This window comes from Ochotona curzoniae, unplaced genomic scaffold (assembly GCF_017591425.1).
Source record: "Ochotona curzoniae isolate NIBS_2020 unplaced genomic scaffold, NIBS_Ocur_1.0 scaffold_3890, whole genome shotgun sequence".
Classification (NCBI taxonomy): Eukaryota; Metazoa; Chordata; class Mammalia; order Lagomorpha; family Ochotonidae; genus Ochotona; species Ochotona curzoniae.
The window spans coordinates 28,942,545-28,963,457 of record NW_024467115.1 but is presented as its reverse complement, the minus strand read 5'-3'; the positions used below and the strand labels follow the sequence as shown (position 1 = coordinate 28,963,457).

The window sequence follows — 20,913 nt, the reverse complement described above, 5'->3', positions numbered from 1 at the left end:
GTATTTAATGAAATAATCAAGGAAAATTTCCCTAATCTGGAGAAAGAATTGGGAAACAAGATCCAGGAGGGACACAGAACTCCCAACAGGCTTGATCAAAAGCAATCTTCACCAAGACATATGATTATCAAGCTCTCTTCAATTGAACATAAGGAAAAGATCCTTAAATGTGCACGTGAAAAACATCAATTGACATATAAAGGAAGGCCAATTAAGCTCACAGGAGATCTCTCACAGGAAACCCTACAGGCAAGAAGAGAATGGAGTGACATATATTCCAGATTCTAAAAGAAAAAATTATCGGCCTAGGATAACATACCCTGCAAAGCTTTCTTTCATCTTTGAAAATGAAATAAAATTCTTCCATAGTAAAGAAAAGCTAAAAGAATTTGCCTCTTCCAAACCTGCTCTACAAATGATACTTCAAGATGTTCTCTTGACAGAGAAGAGGAATAGCACCTACCAAAACCAAAGGCAAACGGGAAGAACATCCCAGTAAAATGACAACAGAAGACTAAATCAATGAACAACCCAACCCTAAAATGACAGGACCAAAGTACCACCTATGTATATTTAACTCTAAATGTAAATTGCTTAAGCTCAATCAAACATCATAGGTTAGTAGACTGGATTAAAAAACAAAACCCATCTGTTTATTGTCGGGAGGAGACACACTCCAACAAAGATCAGCGGAAACTATATCACATGGGTTTTGTTGTTTTCTGTTGGTTTCATCTCTTCAAAACACTTTCTTCTGATTAAATCATTCAATGACTCGTAGATCATACAGTGGCATCATTTTCTTCAAGAAGGTTCTTGATTTTCACTTCTTCAGCTACACGTTATACATTTAATAGCATGTTGTTTAACTTCTTGGTGTTGGTAATTTCTTTTTTCTCCCGGAAGTTGATTTTGTTTTGTGGCTCTTCATTTAAGGGAAGGTATAGTAGCTGTGTAATGGAGACTGTCATATCTAGTAACATGTCATTTAACTTCATGGCATTGTAAATTTCTATTTTTCTTTCTATTGTTGATTTTGTATCTCATGACTTCTCATTTAAGGGAATGTACAGTAGTTTTGTTATGTAATGGAGACTATCAACCAGATGTGAGGATGCAGTGTGGTCGGCATCTCTGTTTCCAGACAAAGATGGACTTACAGTGAAACTGTTTATATTATATTTTGACAATAGGATTCTGGACTCTCTGCCATTGTCCATGCCCGCAATGATGAACATATGATTGAGTATGAAGAACTATATGTTAATAATGATATAAAGGAACTGGGGGGGAGGGAATTGAGGAGGGGATAGGGGAATATGGAACTGTATCGTAAAATGATAGCAATAATAATAAAATGTGAAAAATAAATAAAAAAAAAAAGAAAAAATGCTATGAAGCAAAACTGTGACAGCCACTGCAGCGAAGTGAAGCACGGCAAAGGAGGAGGTGTTCTGTTGCTGCTCCTGTCTCAGGCTGAAGCTGAACTTCCTTTCCTCTCAGGGCCAAACACATCCCTTGGGGTGATTATATATTTCATTAAAGCCTTGATGAATTAAACTTAAAAAAAAAAAGAAGAAATTTAGGAAAGCCAATGTCAGGGAGCACCCTGCTCATTCATCCCTTGAGAGTGTGTGGAATTGCCTGCTCCTCACGATTTCTCTCACATCTTGTAGGTCCATCAGCTCTTGTCCTTCAGCCTGGTCTCTTGCAGGAATGTTGCCTGCTGGCACGCAACAAGCTTCCATCCACTGTTTCACTTGGGAAAGGCCATAACATCCTGGCATGAGCCAGGCCGAAGCCAGGAGCCTAGAACTTCATTTGGGTCTCCCACACAGGTGGCTGTGGTCCACCCACTTAAGACATCATCCTCTACCTTCCCGAGTGAATCTGCAGGGAGTGGGGTCAGACACCACAGACCTTGGACTTGAACCAGAACTCCAGCACAGGAGGCTATTGTCACAAGCAGCAGTTCAACTTCCTGTACCACAACGCCAGTTCCTGTAATCATAGTTTTAAATAAATGTATCCATACTTGTGTACAAACCCTGGAAACAAGTACAACTCAAGTATCTGCGTGAACTTATACTACATTTACATAGTTCTTTGAAATCTGTAGGTCAGAATAAACCACAGAAAAAGAACAAACATTGGAAAAGAGAAAATGGTAGCAGTAGTAAAGGTCAGAATTGTCACTATTCTCAGCTCATTTTTTCTTTTTTTTTTTTTATTTTTTCTATTTGTTTTTTATTGGAAAGGCAGATAAACAGAGAGGAAGATCTTTTGCCCAGTGTTTAACTCCCCAAGCAGCCACAACAACTGGAGATGAGACAATCCAAAGCCAGGAGACAGGAGCTCTTCCAGTTTTCCCACATGTATGCAGGGTCCCAAGGTTTTGGGCCGTCCTCAACTGCTTTCCCAGGCCACAAGCAGGGTGCTGGATGGGAAGCAGGGCCGCTGGGATTAAAACCGGCACCCATATGGGATCCCGGTGTGTGCAAGGCAAGGACTTTAACCACAACGCTTTTGCGCCAGGCCCAAGTCACATTTTCTGGATCAGGGTAAGCACCTGAATCCCAGTGCTCTGCGCATGTCGCAGCTAAGGGTCCCGAGCTCACTGCTGGAGGTGTGCATTACTGACAGTGCTTCATGGGCACTGTGTGATGGACAAGGATGGAAGGGAGTAACAATGAAATCAGGTTGTTCTCTCTCTCTGCACTCATTCTGGGGAATAAGGAATTCAGCTGGGAACTGATACACAGGAAGCAACAGGCACCCCACTCAGACAACAATCACCCTGGCAAAGTCTGTGAGATGTTAACTATCTTGGAACTTTGGGATTGGGATCTAAGCCTAGGTTTGCAGTCCTCTGAACTGTGGTGAATTTATGCTCTTAGCACAGAGAAGGCCTCGTTCCCAGGGCCAGGGCATGGCTGCTGTCACTGCAGCAGCTCGTACACGGCTTGGCTGGGCAAGTGGGCACTGAGAACTCTGTCCTCCACATCTGGGGGATCTGTTTACCACTGCTTCCGACTCTGCAGGTGCGACTGCAGATGTGGGCAGATGCTGCTGCACTGCTCATCCCCACTGTGCCAGCCCCTCCTCTCCAGTTGATGCTACTTGGAAGGGAGTTAAAGGCCCAAGCATTTCATCCTCCTAACTACTCACCCGCATTTTTCTCTCTCCTTTTTGTTGGAGAACTAGATACTAAAAAGCTATGCTATTCAAAAGCAACCACATATATGAGGACACTTATTTCTTTTCCGTTTTTTCGTTTAAACTTTTAAAAATGTTTGTTTAAAAGATGTATTTATTTGAAAGGCACAATGACAGAGACAGAGAGAGATACAGAAAAAGATCTTCATCTACTGACTCAAACCCCAAATGCCTACAACAGCCAAGGCTGGGCCAGCTCTAAGCCAGGAGCCAAGAATTCCATCCCAGCCTCATTGTGAATTGCCTTCCCAGGCACATTAGCAGGTAGATGGGTGGGAAACAAGGCACCTGGGACTTAAATTAGAACTCATGTGGGATGTGAGCATCACCGGTAGAGGCTTAACCTACTGAACCACAACACCTATGCCAATTTGACATTTTTGATTAGTATGCAATACCCGTTAGGCTTGATGAAACACGTTGCAACACTTGAAGATATATTCATAGCGCAAAGCAGTGAAGCCTGGCAAGCAGGCTTCTCTTCTCCATATTCTTGCCCCAGGTTTTGCACCTACCATGCCTTCTCCTCTAGTGTCTATATACAAGAAATTAGTGTGGGTTGTGTCACATCCTTACACTTGGATGATTGCAACCTGCTAGCTTTCAATGCCTGTTTTAGGGCCAATGTTTTGGGTTAAAGTATTGTTAACTTACACAAATGACAGAGAACATACAATATTTGTCTTCCTGTGCCTGCCTTGTTTCACTTCACACAGTGATCTCCAATTCCACTCATTCTGCTGCAAATGCCAGAGTTTCATGTGTGAAATGTCAGGGTTAGGCTGCAGTACTTACTGGTGAGTGCCTGGACTTGGGGTGGGCAAGATCAGGGCACACGCCAGAACCACAGAAGGAGGCATGGTAGGGAAATCTGTGGAACTCAGTTTGGAGCAGGTGTTGTGGTTCACCAGGGTAAGCCTCTGCCGGAGATGACAACATGTGGGCTAGGTCTCGGAGTGGGCCAGGCTGGGCCCCACTGCCACACCTCTAGCACCCGAGACCACCAAAATGAGTGCAAGACAGCGGGGTGAGGCTACAGCATCAGCGAGCAAGTGCCAAGACTAGGTGCAAGTCAAGTCAGGCTGGAATGCAGTAAGCCCTGCAATCACAACATCCAGGGCTGGGAATGGACCTGGTAAAAGAACTGTGGGCATGCCCTGCTGGCTGGAGCTCCTGCTGCTGAGCACAAGATCCAGGGCTGGGAGTGGGTTAGGCTGGACTAGACAGTAGCATTTGTCAGCATATGTATTCGTTGGGTCAAGGAATGGGTTGGGCTGAGCTAAACCTTAGCACCATGGGTATGCGTGAGAGCCAGTTGAGATGCAGGATGGGCCAGGCTAGGCCACGGCATATGATAGAACATACAATAACTGGCTGAGGGGTGGTCCTGTTGTGAATTATAGGGAAATGCCTTGACTAGGCCATGAAACCTGCTTGTGTGTGGAAGGACCAAACCTGTAGTGGGCAAGGCTGGGTTAGACCACAGCACCCATTGGTTCCTATGAGAGATGGTGCTGGGGACCAAACCGACCAGGCAGCTGCATTCACTGTTATGTGGATTGGCTGATACAGGTGAAATATTGAACTTGACCCACATTAGCTGGCACACACAAGACTCAAATCTGAGGTCACCCCAGGTGAGGTTTCCTCGGGGGACTCACCAACTAGACTGCTGGATTCAAACCCCAACTATAGGGAAAATCACAATATATGTGGTCTTATCTTTGAGTGCATGTAGCAGGGCTAGGTCTCATTAGTTGCTGATGGCTGTGCAACGGACAACATTCCCAGATGCACGCAGGGGACATGGCAGCCAGTTCATCTAGGCCTGCAGAGGACACTGAATGCCTCACCAGAGGACAGAAAACAAACACACTGGACTACTCTGTTGGCCAAGCTTTGCACCAAGTATCTGGTCTATGGATACACTAAGGTGGACTTGGTCAGCCAATAGAGTTAAAATGATCTTCTCAATGCTGGTCCAATGTAACTGACAACATCTCAAAACTATCAAAACCACTCAACTTTCTTTACCACATCAGTGTCTCTAAGGTAAACTACTGGCAGTTCAAAATCTGTAGTTACTTCAGCTGTGGTTTGCATAATTTCAGGGACTGTCTAGGTTGCCTGGTAGTGTGGGCAATCACCCCTGGGACTCTGCCTGCTACCTGGTGGGCATGATTTAGAGCTTACCTGCCCAAGACCTGAGGCACAGCTTCCAGCCCTGCATGCAGAACACGACCTCTGACCTGACTGGAGGGGCAGAGAATTCATAGACCAGATATTTGGTACAAAGCTTGGCCTAGACAGTTGTCCAATGTGTTTTTTTTCTATGCTCTGGTGAGGCATTCAGTGTCCTCTGACTGGAGCATCAAGGACTTCTAGCCAATTACAGTGTCTTTGGTGGGCGGGAGTCTACTAGAAGAAGACCTCCTGCACTCCCCTTTCTTAACCTTTAAAAACTTAAATTGCTGCTGAATAAACAGACATTCCTCATCAGTTGGTCTCTGGTGGTCCTGCAGCCAAACACTGTTGCCTCACCCTCAGTGACCTCAGGTCAGCTGTTCAGGAAATGCCCAACATTGTACCTTGTACCAATAGCTTGCTGGCATTTTGGGCCGTTTAATGCTAATCCTATGTTAACTATAACAGTGTGCCAGCCATACACTCTTATCCTATTTTTTCTATATATTTTTTAAGATCCTGATGGAATCGGTGAAGTGTCCACCATGCCACTGTGAGCACATGCCAGTCAGTGTCACCCAACTGCTATCACTGTTGCCACAGCATCCATCAGTACAAGTGCTGGGTTTGCTGGCAGCCGAGCCAGGCTCCAGCAATTGCTTCTGTGCATCAGAGCCATGTCTAGGTGCTAGCTGGGCCAGGCTGGGCTGCAGCACCTGCCAGCACACGTGAGCCATGTAGAGGTGGTTCAGCCAGGCTAGGCTGCAGCACTTGACACCCCATTTGAGAACCATTTCTAGGGGAGGAACTAGAATCCTCAGGGGTCTCCCAACTAACCCTCAGCAACCTCCAGTACATGCAACAGCCAGGTCTGGAGGAGGGCTGGGCCAGGCCTGACTGGGGCCTATAGGGTCATCCTGATGAGGCAATAGCACCTGTCACGCACAACACACAAGACTGGGTCTGGGGGGATGCTGGGCCGGGTTGGGCTAGAGCATCCATTGAGTTCAGAATCCAGGAAGCAACTTAGAAGGGGCTCTTAGGAGCTGGCCTGATGGGTCCACCCCACCTAGACTCCAACCTTGGGAACACCGCATGGACATTTGGTCTGGCCTCAGAGCATGTGCGGGACTGGGCTGCCCCTGTTGCTGACTCTGTGTAAGGAAAGACAACATACCAGGATGCACATGAAACACAAGACAGCTGGCCTATCTTCAACAAAGGACCTCGAGTGTCTCACCAACAGACGGAAAGAGGAGCAGGCTGAATAATGCTACAGGACAAACTCTCCACCAAGCATCTAAGGCTATGGACATACTGAAATAGAGAAAGGCAGCCAGCAAGGATAGAAAGCAGTACCTCACACCCAGCATAACAAAGCCAACATCACCTCAGATCAACTGAGACTACTCCTGAAGTAACACCCTCAGGACGTTGTTCTGCCCATCAGGGTCCCTAGGATGAAACCAGGGGACTGGACTATCTCTGTCCCCTGGCACTGACATGATCTGGCACAAGGAGCAGTACATTTGCCTTCCTCCTTCTCCCCCTCATGATCACAGGAGGGAAAGCAGAGTCTTTTCTCTCACCCACCTTCCCCTCCCCATCCTTTCCCATCCCACCCAGACACTTCCATGGGTTCACAATCCTCTCACCTAACAACTATGTAACAAACATTTTTTAAAAATATAAAGAGTGTGTGTGTATGTGTGTGTGCTATCTTCAAGAGACTTACTTAGCTCCAGATATTAATGGGTTGAGAAATGGGTGTCCTTGCAGTTACGACACCCATGTCCCACATTAGGTGGGCTTAATGTCCACCTCCAGCTCCTGACTCTAGCTTCCTGTTAACACAGACCCTGGGAGGTAGCAACGATAGCTTAGGTGACTGGGTTCCTACCACTCTTGTAGAAGACCCAAATTGAATCCATGGTTCCCAGCTTTGGTCTGGCACCATCCAGCCACTGCAGACATTTGGGGAGTAAACCAATAGATGTGAGCCCTGCATCTGTGTGTGTATCTGTCTCTCCCCTCTCTCCATCTCAAATAAACAGATACATTATAAACTCCTTGGAGGGACAGACATTTGGCCTAGTGGTTTTTTATTGTTGTTGTTAGTGTTTCAGCAATTTAAATTTGTGTAAATACATATATTTTTATTATGAATTTTTAAATTATGTGTTACAATTTCATGTAGATTGTGATTTCCCTCCAAACTCTCACCACCCCCTTGAAAGCTTTTCCCCATTTTACTACAGTGGTATAATCCTGCACAAGGAATTAGAATTTCATCCGCCTCTTACTTAAGTGTACCCCAATATTGCTGATACAAAGTCAGACAGTCCAGCATCCCATTGTCTACACTTGTCCAGCAGTTTCATTGGGAATCCATCTTTCGTCTGAAAGCAGGAATGCATGTTGCATTATAGCCCCACATCTGGATATGGTAGACCCCAGTACTCCATCATTATACACTTCCATAATTGAGAAGCCATGAAACAAGGTCAACCATGGCCTAGTGGTTTTAACCACCAGTTATGAGCCCATGCCCCTCATTTGGTTTGACTCTTGATTCCTGCTTCCTGCTAATGTGGACGCTGAGGACAGCAGGGACACCTCACGTGGCTGGGTCCTTGACACCCACATGGAAGATCCGACTGAGTTCCCAGCTCCTGACTCTAACCTCCAGCTGCCAGATGTTGGAAGCATTCAGGGGGGAACATCGTGCTCGCCTGCTTTCTCTCTCCCTGCCTCACTCATCCTCTCCAACAAGATAATAACAAGCCTAGGGAAAAAGGTTAGAGGCATTCGCACCCATCACTTCACTGTCCAAGAAAGTTGATCAAAATCCTGGGATACCACACTGCAGCCTGCACAGGACTGCACTGAGGGAGCTAAGTCCCCTGTTTTAAGCTTTTAAATTCCCACATCTGGTTTCACCTGTTCACTCAGGAAAATGTGTGCTCCTCCTAGACATGACCAAGGCTGGACTCAAGCCCAGAAGCCCCTCTTTCCTTTCTGTTTATGCTGCTATTTGTAATCCACCTACTCCTAGGAGACATGGGGCCCTGAAGTTCAGGAGGGAAAAGCGGCTTCAGGTGTGTCTCTCTCACACTCTATGACCCCTCTGCTGACTCCTAGCTGATGCTCTTCTCTTGCCTTGGACTCAAGCCCTCTTGTGAAATGCTGTTTACACACACTGTCCCTTTTCTCTAATTGCATTGTTCCTGCTTCTAGGGCTGCCTCCACCTGTCCCAAATGGAGTCTGTAGGAGCAAATTGGCAATCCACTTTTATCCCTTACTGGGCCCTGTGGGTGGCCTGGTGCTTGGAGCTTTGTCTGAGTCTTTGCACAAGTGTGTGTGTGTGTGTGTGTGTGTGTGTGTGTGTTTGGGCCTATATAGGGCCTAGGGTGCTCATGTATTAGATGGGGAGGGGAACGGGATGCTCCTGCCGTCCTAAACAGCCAGATCTACATCCCAGTCTTGTCTCTAAGCACCAAGGCAGGAGCCTCCACTCCCAGACTGCTTTCCCATTCCCCAGATGTTCTACAAACAACTTGGTTCTGGAATTTTCCCTCCAACCTTGGCCCCATCACCCTCCAAGTTCTATATTGTCCCCAGGAGTGCTCTGCCCACCATGAATCACTGGTCATGTCCCACACCACCCAGGATGTCCTGGCTGCTCACCATTTGTTGACCGTCCTGAGTCCAGCACCTCTTGACAGTGTAACACAGCCACAGTGTAAGACACTCCCAAATCTCAACAAATTTCCAGTATTTCTCATATCCAACAGAGGTCACTGTATGTCACTCAAATATGAGGGTGACCTGCTCCTTCTACCTGTCAGGTGTAACAGCAATATTCCCAGGGTTTGTCCCCAGGGCTTTTTAGCACATAGATTGAAAACCACAGCCATGCACTCAAGAGAAGGTAAAGGATGAGGGGACCACACAAGTACAAAGTGGTCTCCTTGGAAAGGGATAGTGTTTCCATTCTGTAATCCAGATGTTGTGTTGGCCACAAGCAGCAGGTGGCTACCCTGGTGGCCCAGCAGTCCAGCACTCTGGACAGACTGTCCTATTCTTGATCCATTAAGGGCAAGCCACCAGGCACTGGTTCCTCCCAGAGCCAAGGGGGTCAAGGAGAGACATCACAGGGAGAGGCTGCGTGAGTTTCAGATCACACAGTGAGGCTGCCCTTAACTGGCTTAGGTTGTGTCTCAGCCTCTGTCTCTTCAGAGGGGAGGACAGGGTGTGGTGTGCGGAGCCTGACAACTCCTGAGCTGAGCACTGTCCCCAGGAATGTGTGAGTGCACTCACACGTGAATAGTTCCTTGATTTTCTGGCTGCTTTGCTGTGGACGGAAACAGGGCTGGCCCTGGGGCTTCCTGCTCCCTTTCCTTTTCTACTTCATCCTAGTGAACAATGGTTTATTTACCCCCAGCCTGCTCACTGGCCTCAACTTAAGCCCCTCTTCATACCTCCAACCCTCCTTTGTGTCATGGCTGCCTCTCTGCCTCACATTCATGTCATCATCTCCCACCTCACCTGATCTCAGGAAATACCATGCAGCAATCCAAACACAATTTCTCTCTCCCTTTAAAATAAGTAAAATATAAATAAAGGAAAGTTTGTACATAGGCCAAGAGCTTAAACAGACATTTCTCCAAAGGAGATACACAAACGACCAACACGCCCATGAAAAGATGCTCAGTATCATTAGCCTTTAGGAAAATGCAAACAAAACCCCCAAGAGACACCACTCATTCATTATGACAGGTGCCATCAAAAACAGACAACAGCAAGAGTCAGGGAGGATTTGGAGAGATGGGCACTGCCCTGTGCCATAGGGCAGTGGGAATGGAGATGCAGAGCACGCAGGTGACTGAGGGACCAGGTGGTCTCACTGCAGGAAACATTGTAAAAAAGAGATGGCGGTGACCTGCTCCTTCTACCTGTCAGGTGTAACAGCAATATTCTAGAACACAGGCAAGCAAAGCAGGAGGAAGAAATCTGGTCCCTGGCACCACACTCTTTTACCTTGATTTGATAATAATTAGAGGACTAAACTTGAAAGGAATCCTGTCCAAGAAGACAGACACTTGGGTTTGCTTGTTGATAAGCTCACTCTGCAGGCCTCACCCATCCTCAATGAAACTGAACTAACTGGTTTCTGCAGGTAGAAAGTTATCCACAGGTTCTGAGACCACACCTGCAGACCAGCAGGGTTTTAGTCCTCCCTGCACCTCCCCACCTTGCCACATGCTCAGGGAGGAGGGTGGTGGTTCTAAAAATAACTGGGAGCAGATATTTGGTGTCATAGTTTAAGACGTCCCTGGGGACTCTTACATCCTATCGAGGAGTGCCTGGGTTTGAGGCCCAGCTGCACTCCTAATTCCAGCGTCTGGCTAATACACATGGCACCTGGGATGGCTCAACAAGTCGAGTTCATGTTATCTGAGTTTCTATTCTGAACTTTGTACCCATACCTGCATAGGGATCCAAAATTTTCTCAGGCCAATTTCAGTTTCCTCAACTATATATTTCATAGGTCTCCTCCACTCCCAATTAAGCCACCTGAACCTCTTACTATTTTTTTTCATTCTTTTTATGTTTAATTTGAGTCACCATCTTAACTAGTTGCCCTGCAGATAAGAGCATGTAAACCCAGTCCCTAATTAAGACACTTTTGCTGTCACGTCGTTTCATTTCCTTTCTGCTGCTACAGTCAAATCGTATTTGATGTAATAGGAGTTCAACTGCACAGCTAATGATTATGTATGCAGTTATCTTTCACATCAGGTAGCAAATAACAGCTGCAAACGGATGCACATTGGTATCCTCTGCCATGTCACCTACGCAGGCACCCATCCTGGATTCCCGTTACTGTAGGAGGCTCAGGCACACTCCATGGCTCCCACCCCCAAGCCCAGACTGGCAGCAGCAGACGGAAGGGAAATCAGATTTCAGCTTTGCGGCCATTCCTACTTCCTTTCCCAACTGGACCTTGAAGGTGACAGTAGCACAATTCAACCTGCCCCGCTCTGCCCTGCCCCCAGATGTTGTTCTCAAAATCTGTCCCACCCAGCAGCTTTGAGTCCAGGCCAGTGTCCCAGTGCTTCTCTCATCCATGGAAACACAAACAAATGCTTCTGAATTCTATGCCCAAACTGCGTCCCACGGAGGGAGCTCCGAGAATCAATTCTCTCCCCAGGTGTCTGAACTCCACCCAATTCTACAACAGACATTCCTGTACACAGTTCACAGCTACTTTTGTAAAGGCCTGTTTTTTTTGTACTCTTTCTGTTTTCTTTTTGACATACAATAACTGCATAAATCTATGGGGTATAATATAACACTTTGATACATGCACATATTGTATAACAATCCATCAGGGTAACTAGCATGTTACAGCCCACCTGTCATTCCTTGTAGGATGTCACTGGATGTCCTCCCTTGTACCAGAATGTATTCCTCCTATCTGATTGCAACTTTTGGTTTCCATGACCAGCCTCTCCCCTTCCTTCACTCCCCTGTTCTCTCTCCAGCCTCTGTTCATCCTCACTCTACTCAGCAGACTGGTTGGGTTAAAGACAGATGTCCACACTCGTACAACAAGACCTCGGGAGAGCCCCAGGGTAAATTTCACCAAATAAGTCTGAGGTACAGCTGGAATAATTACTATAATGACTGACACATCCAATGAGATGAGTGATGGATGGTGTTACAAACTAAACATCTTTTTAAAATGTATATTTATTTATTTTATGGAAAAGACAGATTTACAGGGAGAAGAGACAGAGATTAAAATCTTCTGTCTGTTGCTTCACTCCCCAAGTGGCCACAATGGCCAGAGTCAAGTTGATCTGAAGCCAGGAACCAGGAGCTTCTTCTGGGTCTCCCTCATGGGTACAGGGTCCCAAAGCTTTGGGCCATCCTCTGTTGCTTTCTCAGGTCACAGGCAGGGAGCTGAATGGGAAGTGGAGCAGCTGGCACACAAACCGGTGCAGAAATGGGACCCAAATGCATGCAAAGCAAGCAGGGATTTAGCCACTAGACTATCATGTCAGACCATTAAACTCACAGCAAGATTTTGGTCAATGCGCTTGTGTAGAAGACAGAGCTTTTTTTTTTTTTTTTTTTTTCCTTCCACCAAAGGTAAAGCGTTCCCTTGTGATTGGGTAATGAGGCGGAGCACATATGACTAAGTCAATTGGCTTTAATGAGTGAGTCAGCTCTTCTATATAAGAGAGTGCTCCTCACCACTTGGCAAATCTGCTGGCACCTGATTCTGATTCTGATTCTGAACTTCCAGCTACCACAACTGTGAGCTGCAAAGGTTTGGTGTTTAAGCCTTCTAGTCTCAGGTTTGCTTGGAGAGCAGCTGGAGTCACAGAGTCAGATAAAACGAATCCATGGGACCTCTGTAAAAGGGAGGAGTGGAAGGGGTGGAATCAGAAAAGAAGCCTTGGGTGGAAAGCCACACTGAAGTGTTAGCCTAATTTGCACAACTCAGAGCTCTGAGCCCCAGGACTGTTTCGTTAAAAGCCATACTGATAAGAGACAGAGGTCTTTCATCTACTGATTCATTCTCTCAAAGAATTCCAGCAACAGCAAAGGCTGAACCGGGCAGAATCCAGGAGCCAGAATTCTGTACTGGTGTCCCACACACGTGGCAGGAAGCCACCTGCCAGGGCTGTCGGCTGCTGCTGCCTCCCAGTATGTTGCAGAAAGTGACACTGGAAGTGAAAGTGGGACTTGGCCCCAGACTCTGATACACAACGCCAGGTGGGTGCCCTAAGCTTTGGCTTAGCCTGCTACACTCACCCTTTTCTTTTGCTTGATATTTATATTTTGATGCTTAGGAAAGCTTCTTCATTTGGATTTCAAAGAGCAGGTCACCGGTGTTTCAAGGACAGAGACGGCCCAGAGCACTCCTGGGCAGAAGAGGCTGGGGATGCAAGCACTCAGCTACATTATCCTTGCCACTCTCTACAGAATGTCTCCAGCACACCCTTCCAGTCTTCAGCAGCCATTGCGGCTCTCTCACAATCGTGAGTCCCCTGGGGGTGTGAGGCCTGGCTGAGGAGGGGAGGATGGGAAGAAGCACAGACAGGATTGGCACTCCTGGCAGGTCCTAAGCAGGAAGTCATCTCATCTTCAAGATGGGAGCAAAGGTGTGGCTTAGTCACAGAGCTTGTTTAAGTCTTCTCATGGTGCACTGCCAGACACAGTGCTCATATGTGGCACTTCTCTCTGTGCTGCCAAGAAACCTTCCTAAACTCCAAGGATACAGGATGCATCTTCCTGTGATGCCTTCTTTTTCTCTCAGTTGAAAATTCCTTTGTCCCATTATGTTTAAATATCAGGAGAACCCTGTCTTGTAATTTGCACATCAAAACTTAATACATATCATTACAAATAACTGTGCAATGACTTGTTCTAATAGCCCTGTGGGTACCCAAGGTGTCCCTGTGGGCATCAAGCACCTTGCAAAGCTCACACAGTTTGAAGTGAGACAGGGCTAAGGGTCCAGAAGACTGAAGGGGTCTGGGATGGAGACTCCTACCTCTGCCAAACTGCCCTCTCCCCCGAGAGGGAGTCCAGGGCCTACAGAGGCGAGGGTCCAATGACCGTCCTCTGTCCTATGTCTGCCCTGTTTTCCTCTCACAGCTGCTCATTCTCTTTGGCTGAAGTTCACTGTCACATCTCATTCCACACCCACACAGCCCTGGTATGCAGTGCAGGGCTCAGTGGATGAAATGCCTTTCCTGGAGTATAACAGTGAAAACAATGGGATCACACCCTTGGAGACCCTCGGGGAGCAGGTAAACACCACCAAAACCTGGGAAGAACTGACCCAAACACTGAGAGGAGTGGCACAAGAGCTCAGAACACTCCTGCCTGATATCAAACTGCAGAAGAATAAGATCAGAGGTGAGCATGGCAATGGGGTGGAACACGGGGGACAGGGACTTTGGCTGTATTTGGGTTACAGAGATGAACACTAGCACAGCCTTACAGGCACCTGGGACCTGATGAGCAGGAAAGGGCAAGTCAGGGAGAAAGCAACGCAGGACCCGATATGGGCAGAGAGGCACTTTGCACTGTTGGGAGTGATGGACATGTCAAGAGTCAGGAATGATGCTTTGTGTGTGGACTGCAGATCTGCCCAGCCTGCTGGCCACCATGCTTTGTCAACACAAAGGAGAACAGTGCACTGCTGCGACCTGGAAGTTCAGCACTAAGAGTTCCGTGTTCTTGATGTTCAATGCAATAAATAGGAAATGGACAATAACTGATTCCAGAGCCACAAGGATCAAGGAGAAGTGGGAGAAGGACCAGGACCTGATGGAGTTTTTAAGGAAGATCTCACTGGGAGATTGCATTTACTGGCTCAGACAATTCTCAGAGCTCTTGGAGAAAGCACCAGGTAGGCCACTGGGTTCCAGGAAGGGCCAAAGCAGAGTGGGAAGGAGCTGGTGGCTCTCTGTACAAGGCCAATGACTTCCTGGTATAAATGCCAGCATGTGTATATGATGAACAATCTGATGGACTGCTTGATGGCTGATTTCTTGGTGTGGTTCGTGCCTAAAGTCAGCTACTGCCTTCAGGATTTTTCCACTCTTCTCCCTTTGCCATCCCACTTCCCAATGTTTCTTTCTAAGTATTGAAGCTTCCTCCCCTCTGCCAACCAACCATCTCACATCCAATGATCTGCAAGTGTACATGCATCATTGCAAATTTCTCAGCCCTTCTTGTTCCTCTAGTGCAACAGTACAACTACAACCAGCTCCAGTGTCACTTCTCATGCTAGTCCTGCTGCCATCCTCCTACATATTCTGCCCACCGTGAATGTGCCAGGTTTATGTAACTGGACAGATATTTGCTGCCTGCAACAGTGGGAATGTGAGCCTATGGGAACAAGGCACAACCACCCTTTCAGAACCTGGATGAATACTTGCTACATAATAACTCAGCAAATATGTGGGCTACAAGGGCTTTCTGGGGAGAGCACCTACTGGGGAAGGTATGATTTACATTTTGACAGGGCTTGTGATGTCTTGACTGTTTCAGTACCAACATTGACGACCCCAGTCACCAACCAGCTTTTACCAACACTGACATCCCCAGCCACCAAGCAGCTGCTTCCTGCATTGATGCACCCAGTCATCGACCAGCTTTTACGGAGCGTTGCAATCATCCTAGCTGTCTTCGTGTGCTCATTCATAGCTGTCTTCCTATTTATTAGGACAACAAACAGGTGAGGAGCAGGGTGGCTTCTGGTTTCCTGGTGAGGGCCTACTCAGGTATACAGAAGGAATTCTTGCATCCCATTCAAGCCCCTGACCACTTGTCCATCGCTCTGCAGAAACGATGCCCCTTCTTGGATGCAGCACCCCCTTGTACCTCCACAGGAAGCAGGAGAGTTGCTCAGTCATGGGGCAGAGGTGGCTGGCAGAAACAGCACAGAAGAGCAGTGAAAGCAGAAATAAAACTAGAGTCCCCTCTGTCTACTCATGCCCCAGCCCTGGATGCAAAGGTTGTCTGCTCTAAGAGGGTTGTGTGATTTGTCTCAGCAGTTTTCCTTAATATTCTAGGAGATGAGTCATCACCTTCTTTGTCAGGTCCAGACCATGCTAACACAAGCACATCAGAACTCTTGGAGGTGAGCAGGCCTTGAATGGACAGCCTGGCTTCCGATGTAATTACACTATTCCTTGCTCGGAGATGGACTGTCAAGAAGCTAATGAAGCCTCAGCTTTAGAACCCCTCATTGCATGACTTCCTTCCTCAAGGGGCCCTTTCCATGTGTTGCCTTAGCCATTCTGAAAAGTTTGCAGCAGCAGGCTGAGATGCCGGGAAGGACGGTGTCCAAAACAAGACACAACTAAGACTTTCAGTTTCACTGACATTCTTGCCATCCAGTGTCCTTCCATATCAGAAACAATGAGGAGTTGCTGCTGGCACTTTGTTTTTTTCTATTTGGGCAAGAGGAATATGAGTTTAGAATATATTTACTGCAGTTTTAATAACATTTATTTACATGTTCACATTCACTTTTACGTGCACTGTTAACTTACTACCATGCAGGAGCCACAGTTGTGCTGACTCACTTGATGTCATGACACAAAATTAGAGGGACAAGATGACACCAGTGGACATGACACATGAATTAATTTTATTTATAATTACACTCACCTGTCCTATGTCCCTAGGCTTAGTAGAAAGGATAAAGTGAGATCCATTCACAGAAGGGCCACTATATAGAAACCAAGAATAAACCACTACACAAGGTTCCAGCATGATAACGTAACAGTAAAGGCCTCGCCTTGAATGCACCAGGATCCCATATGGGCACCGGTTCTAATCCCAGCAGCTCCACTTCCCATCCAGCTCCCTGGTTGTGGTCTGGGAAAGTGCATGTGTCAAAGCTGAGCCTCCTCAGAGGTTCAGACATAGCAGTGCGCAGCATATCCAGATGCACATGGAGGATATGGCAGATCATCAGAACCTGCAGAAGACACCTGCTACTACAACAGAGGACAATGGACAGAACAAATCAATCAACTACCCCAGCCATGTGTTGGCAGTGAAAATCTTGGCAAAAGGATATTCTAAGGTGGACTATGTCAGCCAGTGGATTCTGAAGAGATATCATCATGTTTGGAATGGCGAGACTGGCAGCAATTCAGAACACTTAAACTATCAAAACCACTTGAACAATGCCCTCGGAGCGTGCACCACATCGGGGATCCTGGGATGGGTGGGAGGGAGGGTGTGGCTTCTCCCTTTGTCTCTCCCCTTCACCCAGACACAGGAAGGAAAAAAAGAGAATGTGGAAACAATGTTCTTACCCACTTTCCTATAGTCCTTGACCCTTTGAGCCCTAATCAACTATGTAAAGATCATCAAAATAAATAATATGTACATGTTAAAAAAAATCTAAGGAAATTTTTCACTTTTCATTGCTGTCTCGACAAAGTTTTCCTATCAGGAATGCATTTAATGATGCAATTAATTAAATTATAAATAGATATTTTTATGATTAGAAAAAATGTAGGAAATAATGCGTGTATATGCATATACACATACACGTAAGTCTATATATTCCAAAAATTGAAATTGATGCACAATTTTTGTTTGTTTGTTTTAATGCACAGCTATACAAATCCAGTTTGAATAGCAAGGTCTTAGAGAAGACTGGGCCTGGGGGTTTGGGCTCTGCAAGTCTCTTCCCAGTGTACCTCCAACTGTTGTAAACAGGGCACATGGCTGGGCAGCAGTTGGGCAGCCGATCCAAGCAGGGAAAGGCAGGGAAGACCAGACACCAGTTTGTTGAGATTAAAGGGAAAGGAAATGCATCCCCCAACCCTAATTCCATTCTCGGGAAGAGCCTCCCCTCTGACTCACTGTTCATCCCATCATGGGAGGATCCAACCAGAGGAGCATAAAGGGCTCTTATTAACACCAAGACAATACTGTCTCAACAGCCTCATCATTTCTGGGCACTACATCTGTTGACTGTAGGGAGGAGAAAAACAGTGTTCAAAACTAAATGGCAGAGCACAGGGATGGGCAGGGAGTGTCTCACATTGGGAGATAAGAATCAGGGCACTGCGCCAGGATGACATGACCCAGCATTTTCTGAATATCCAAATCAAACACTTGCTTCTGTTCTATAGGTTGAGGACGTGACTCCACATCAGGGAGTTTGTCTCAGCTTACTGGAGCTCCCTAATGATCAGCAGTTACTGTTTGTCACTTGCTCTTCCTATGCTGGTACCACAGTAGGTCAATTTTAAATGCACCCTATCAATGGCAGTCCTCAGTCTGCCCACTGATATGAAGTTTAAAAACACTTGATGGTAATACAAACTAAAACACTTATAAATAATGTAATATAAACACTTTATGGTGATAATAGCTAAAACAGTGCTTACTCATAAAAAAAGGTGCAGAAAGATGAAAATTATACAAAGCTTCTATTATATTAAAAATATTATTGATACAATATTGCTTAGATGTATATATGAAAATTAAATAGATGTACTAAAATTTACCTGCCATGACACTCAAAGCTCTTTTAGATCAATAATATTTAAAAAAATACGCACTTATAGGAAAAAATATATGATGTGGTAACCGAAAAAAAATGGACTCTAGGAAATTAAAGGAAGCAATAAACCCAAGAATATCTGGGAACATTATATGTACCACCATTATGACCTGTTTTATCACTGGGGCACATATAGTTCATTTCATTTCAAACCTCATAAAGTCAGGTGCAGGAAGATAGCCCTACATCCTGGTGCAATTTTATTGCCCAGTATTCCATCAATGCCCAGCATGAACTCCTCAAGTGCTTCTCCTGAGACACGCTACACAGACAGAATCATACTCTGCAAGTAGAAAACTTCAGATGACAATTGCCAATGGGATTTGGAGCACATTCAGAGCTACATTATTGTGGTCTATGTGGCTTTCTGCATAAACAAAAGGCCCTCTCCTCAACAATTAAAATGGAACCCTTACTGCTGGGTGGGTTGAAATCTCATTTCAGACCCCATTATGCTGTCCTCCTAAAATAAAGTATTTTCTGTCTTGGCCAGTTGTCTGTGCCTTCTTTGTACCCAAGAATCTTAAATCTAACATTTGTTGCCAAAACCCAGGAAGCTTATTTTGAGGCTACCATTCCACAGAGAATCTTCATTTCTCATTTCTCCTTGGACTCTCCACACATGTCAAGACTCAGGGAAGCGCGGTGAGTCTTCTGAGCCCCCAAAGGAGAGCCCTGCACTGTGCTCCCATTGAAAGGCCACCTCTCTAATCCCAGAGAGGCCTGCAGCACAAAGAGACAGTCGTACTAGCCTGAGGTGGAATGACAGTTTCACCGATCATGAATCTCTAGCACTCATCCTCACTCCCTTTCCAAATGACAAATTCACTCTCATGATGACCTAAGAATTCACCCCTTAGTTGTCTCCATATCCTTAAGACCCTACATACAGAGGGGACACCTTAACCTAAAGAGATGCATGCTTTTCTGCAATTCAGTCTGGCTACAATACAATGGCCTGAAAAGAACACTTCTGACTCTCAGATTCTCTGACAATTAGACAACTTCATCAACCACAATGGAAAATGGAGTGAAGCTCCCTGCTTACAGGCATCCCTCCGTCTTCATAATCGCCTTCACTCTCACTCTCGTGCCACCACCAGATTCTCCTCAAGAAGTCTGAAGCCCCCAGCCCCTCAGCCTCTAAAGTCTCAGACTGACTTTGAATCTCTCCATCACGTCTCTCCACCCCACACTCCTCCTCATGACTCCCACCCCAGCATCATCTAAATTTCATCACCCTCCAAACCTTAGCCTCAGTCTCCCCGCTGCTCCCTCCACTTCTGTCTCCCTACCACCTATTCATGCCCCCAGCAACCATCCCCAGAGGAAAAAACACCCCCTCTTTCTGAACCTCCTTCTCAGGCTCCTTCTCCCCTCAGTACCTGCTGCAATGTACCACTTAGTGCAAGATTTACACATCAAAAAAGAGGCTAAAGCTCCCAGAGTTCCTCTTGCCACTAACTTGTACCTCCTCCACTCTTCTCTCGCCCAACACTATTCACTTCGCTGTCACAGAACTCATGAAGGCTTTCTTTACTATCCCTCTGAACTTATCCTTTCAATGTATCTTTTGCTGCTGTTGCTTCTCCTGACCCCTGCCTCACCTCTCTCCTCTCTGGAGATTTTCTTGCTGCACAGCAGTCAGAGCACTCTCAGTCTCACCTCTGTACTTCTGAATAACACAAATGCAAATCTCACACGGGACTGCTGGCCCTGCCTCACCTCAGCCTCCCCACCCCTCCGCCCTCTGGGGTCTACAGCAGAGTACATCTCTCCACTAACACGGGAGAGAGCAGCATTTTCAGATGTAGCAGAAATTCGCCCCAAAAATGAACCCACAGCCCAAGCAAATAAGACCAGTAGGCTCTTGGAGGACTAATTGCCTTAAATCAGCATGACATTGTTTGGCCCAGTCACCAAGGGACACACCACTCCTACCCAGGGTGCCTTTTTGCATCTCATGGGCCCTCCCAGAACAGCAGCATCATGGGGGATGGGCCTCCTGAGCTTTGTGATCATTACTGATCAAGATTACTGGATTCTCTCTAACCACCAGTCTCCCCAAATAAGTTACAACTGCCCCAGGACAATGCAAATCCACACAACTAGTCAGTCCCATTCTCAGGCTCCCCAACTCTCTCTGGGCTTGACTCATCTTTTAAAAAAAAAAAGAAAAAAAGGTTATAGATTTGAAAGGCTGAGAGACAGCGAGAGTGAGCGAGAGTGAGCGAGAGTGAGCGAGAGAGAGAGAGAGAGAGAGAGAGAGAGAGAGGGAATCTTGCATACACTGGTTCATTCCCCACAAAAGGCCATAGTTGCCAGCACCAGGCCAGGCCAATGTGAGGAGCTGGGAGTTTCCCTCCAGGTTTCCCATGTGGCCACTTGCACC

The 20,913-nt window shown here is 46.4% G+C and overlaps 1 protein-coding gene across 1 annotated transcript in view; it reads right to left on the bottom strand.

Annotated features, from left to right (window-relative positions):
- Nucleotides 1-20,913, bottom strand: part of LOC121146179 (UL16-binding protein 1-like) — a 75,057-nt gene that overhangs the window by 24,849 nt on the left and 29,295 nt on the right. The window lies entirely within an intron of this gene.